At 42.7% G+C, this 3,914-nt stretch overlaps 1 pseudogene; it reads left to right on the top strand.

Moving 5' to 3' along the window:
* Window positions 1–268: 268 nt before the first annotated feature.
* On the top strand, window positions 269–1,009 carry LOC102760624 (annotated as a pseudogene).
* The last annotated feature ends 2,905 nt before the right edge of the window (window positions 1,010–3,914 follow it).

Genomic DNA, 3,914 nt, shown 5'->3' with positions numbered 1-3,914 from the left:
AGTGAATAAATAATCGGATGAACAGAATAAACTGGTGATTATAATAGAATCAGGGGCATAGAAAGGGAGTGGACTGACTATTCTTTGGGGGACAGGGGTGAGGGGGATGCGGGAAGAGACTGGACAACAATCGTGCACCTATGGATGAGGACAGTGGGTGGGGAGTGAGGGAGGAGGGTGGGATGGGAACTGGGTGGAGGGGAGTTATGAGGGGGGGGAAGAGGAACAACTGTAATAATCTGAACAATAAAGATTTAATTAAAAAAAAAAACTACTTTAGGGGCTGGGGTTGTGTCTGAGTAGTGGTTTCTAAGGGCAGAAAATAAGTTGCCATCTGTATCTCTCAGTAGATGCCAGAATCTTCCACTCTTCAGACCACGCTGAGACCCAGGAGGAGACAGGCTAGGGCTGCTGGGCCAGACAAAAAGGGAGCAGCAGGAAAGCACACCAAGACTAAGAACTCAGATTAGGCATAACTCAAGTGGAGAACCCCAGCCCTTAGAAGACTTTAGGCTCTAAAACATGTGGGAGAATCTAAGCAGCTACTTGATAAAGTCAGAGCCAGAGAGCTGACTAGAGAAAGAAGTTCAACACTGAGGATCTCAAAGCAGAGCCCAAGCAGACAGCATGCTGGGATGGGTTCGCAACTCCCAGGCCTGGAACCTCCTTAGAGCCATGAAGCGGGAGGAGGAAACCTTCTACCATAGCAACTGCAAAGAGCCAGGCATTGTAGGACTTATGAAGCTTGTGAAGGAGGCTTACCCAGACCACACACAGTTTGAGAAAAGCAATCCCTATTGTGATCCATCCAGCAAAAACAACCACCACAAATGGTCCATGGTGGATGAACAGTTTGCTTGGATGATGAAGTGTTTCATTCCCCTGGCTGAGCTCAAAACCCATCACCAAGCTCACAAAGCCATTCGGGGCCCTTTGAAAAATATGGTGCCCTGACCAGTCAGTGTGGCCCAGTGGTTGAGTGTCAACCTATAAACCAGGAGGTCAGGGTTCGATTCCCCGCCAGGGCACATGCCAAGTTGTGGGCTCGATCCCCAGTGTGGGGCATGCAGGAGGCAGCCAATCAATGATTCTCGCTCATCACTGATGTTTCTCTCTCTCTCACTATCCTTTCCTCTCTGAAGTTAAATGTATTTAAATAACCACACACACACACACACACACACACACACACTGCTCTTCACTCTCCTGGCTCTCTCAAGTTCCACCCCTGATCCAAGAGGAGTTTAATTTTTATTTTGAGCCTGGACGAAAAGGAAACAAGTTAACTGAGATACTTGCTGGAATAGGCAAAGTATTACTGCAAAGAAATGAAGCTTTTAGGAGGTGTGAGGAGGTTTGCTTGTTATGTTCAGATGAACGTAACACAGGTAGGTTTTCTGTACTTTTCAATAAAACATTAATATTAAAAACCACACACACACCTAAGTTTATAGGTTAAGGCATGGATGCAAAGAATCTTTTGTGCTTTAGAGAACACATCTACCAATTCTGGCCTTAGAAAAAAAGGAGACCTTAAGGACAGAGCAATTGGAGCTAACCAGCTAAACCTCGAAGACTTGAATCTTACAGGGACTTTAAATATAATCTAGTCCAAGGCCCTAGTTTTAAATGTGAGAAACCAAAGCTGGGAGAGGAAAGTGGCTTACTAGAGAGAATTCTTGCTGAGGTTCGAGTTTGACAGAAAAGACTAGGATTGATGAATGCTGCACCACACAAGTATCTGGCCCTATCAAGTTCATGCTTGTTTAATCCTCAATCTGGGGGCACAGTATCTGACTCAGATGGCCTTCTTGGCATCACCAGCAGGCTGAGAGTTCAAAAGCAGCTTGTTGATGGGAAATTGAGAAACAAGGTAAAGTGTCTGTGATAAAATGGCCTTGAAAATCCCCAACATTATAAAAATTTAACTTCATACTCAGAGACTCTAGTGTCTCGTGTTTGGTAGTTTGCTCTTCGTTCTGCTGCCGAAGAGTTCCCTCCCTCCCTCCTCTCTGGTTTCTAGATGCAGTGAAAGGGTCGTTCGACCGCCAAAGGGGTCGTGACCCACAGGTTGAGAACCGCTGATTTAACAGCTGATGAAATTGAGACCAGAGAGGATAAATGACCTGTGTCACACAGCTAACATGGAACAGAGCTGAGCCTCATATATAAGCCTAAGTCCTTTTGATTTCCTTGTTACCTTTAGATGGAAAAAATAATTATGAGGCAGGACATACAAGTAAGTGGCACTTAGCAGTGATATCAATCCTTCATAAATATGTCAGTGCCTGAGAGCATCTGGGGAAAGTCAAGGAGAGGACTTCAATAAAAGGGCAAAACCTGGTTTAAATTACTAAATGAACCAACCCCTTAAACCTCGATATCCCAGCTGCCTTCTAAAAATTTAGAAAGTTGAAATAAATGGTCTCAAAATAAATTTGCAAGATAGAACAGGCAAAAGGAATTGGGTAGTGAGTGGCCCAGAATCCTAGAGGTCTAAACTCCTTTCCCACTTCCCTGCCCTGACCATTCCCTTCCTTGAGGTTTGGGTAGAGAGCAGCTGCGACAGGGGAACTCTCAGGCATTTGAATATGTCACTGATTTTATGAGTCATTTGACAACTGCCTTTATAAGGCTCATCTACTGGCCCCTCCCTGAGTCAGAAGCATGAGAACCCTAATCATTAGGAGACTCTAAAACCCAAAGCCCATTCTCTGGTAGTAGAGTTTGACTGTTTGCTTTTAAAAAAAAAAGTTAACAGATTAAAATATAAATTATCTGATTACTCCAACTCAGAGTCTAATGGACTTTGAGAGGCCTTTTCTCCAGCTCTGACTTAAGATCTGTTCTCCATGCTCTCATAGAAAGCATTCACTTGCTCAGTTTCAGGTTCCAGTTCAGCTCTGGCTGTCACATTGTATCTACTTACTTTTACAGCAACAGAACTCAACAAATTTGCCTTCTTAGCTAGAGTTAAAGTAACCATCCATATTCAACAGCTTTATTTTAATAAAACTGCTGCCTTGCCTGGCTATGATGGGACCAAGATAAAAGAGGATACTCCCTAATGGAGGAAATACTACAACCTGGCATCACAAGTGTGATTTACATGTTTTTGGTCAATGATAAATCTGAATTACATAAGCAAAGAAAGGTAATTTTTTCTGGTGATAATGTCAACAATAGCCCACCTGGGAGAGGGGATGGCATGGGGCCTATCTACCTCAATACCTCACATCCTTTTTCTGGCCCCTCCAAGTCATTATTTGCATTTGTTCTTCTAAAAGAGCTATTATTCAAGGTCACTGAGTAGCCTGGCTGAACAAAGAATGTAGGGGTGGTCACTCACTCTTCCAAATTTTCCTTCATTACATCTCACATATTATTACACTGTCTGTGGTACTATATACTCGCTCACTAAGAAACCATTGTAGCATCTTGTTTATTTGTGAAGAGAGTGAGGTCAAATGTGGTCTCTATGGATTGAAATTTTCTCTCTCCAGAGAGGTTATCATTAGGGTGGGCTTGTGTGTGTGTGTGTGTGTGTGTTATTTTGTCCCAATAAACTCAATAACCAAAATAATTATATCCCCAAGCAGATCAAGATTTAATCAAGAAACATCAGATTTCCCTTTACCTTTAGTTCTGTTACCCAAATTTCATCCCACTGTTCTATCCAAATTCATTCTAAGGTAGGGGTGGGCAACCCCTGGCACGCGTGCCAAACATGGCATGCCAGTAACTTTTGCTGGCACACGAAACCGTCTCTTATAATCTTCCATTTACAATTTTTTTCTTAATATCGACTTTTTTATTTTTCAGATAAATTCACTGTAGGTGCATCTTAGATAAATAACTAATTTTCCATAACAAGTTATCTTAAAGACCATAGAAATGGATTGATGAGAGAGGGG

Source organism: Myotis davidii, unplaced genomic scaffold, assembly GCF_000327345.1.
Source record: "Myotis davidii unplaced genomic scaffold, ASM32734v1 scaffold534, whole genome shotgun sequence".
In the NCBI taxonomy this organism is placed as follows: domain Eukaryota; kingdom Metazoa; phylum Chordata; class Mammalia; order Chiroptera; family Vespertilionidae; genus Myotis; species Myotis davidii.
Note: the sequence above shows the minus strand (reverse complement) of the source record. Positions and strands in the feature narration are given on the sequence as shown.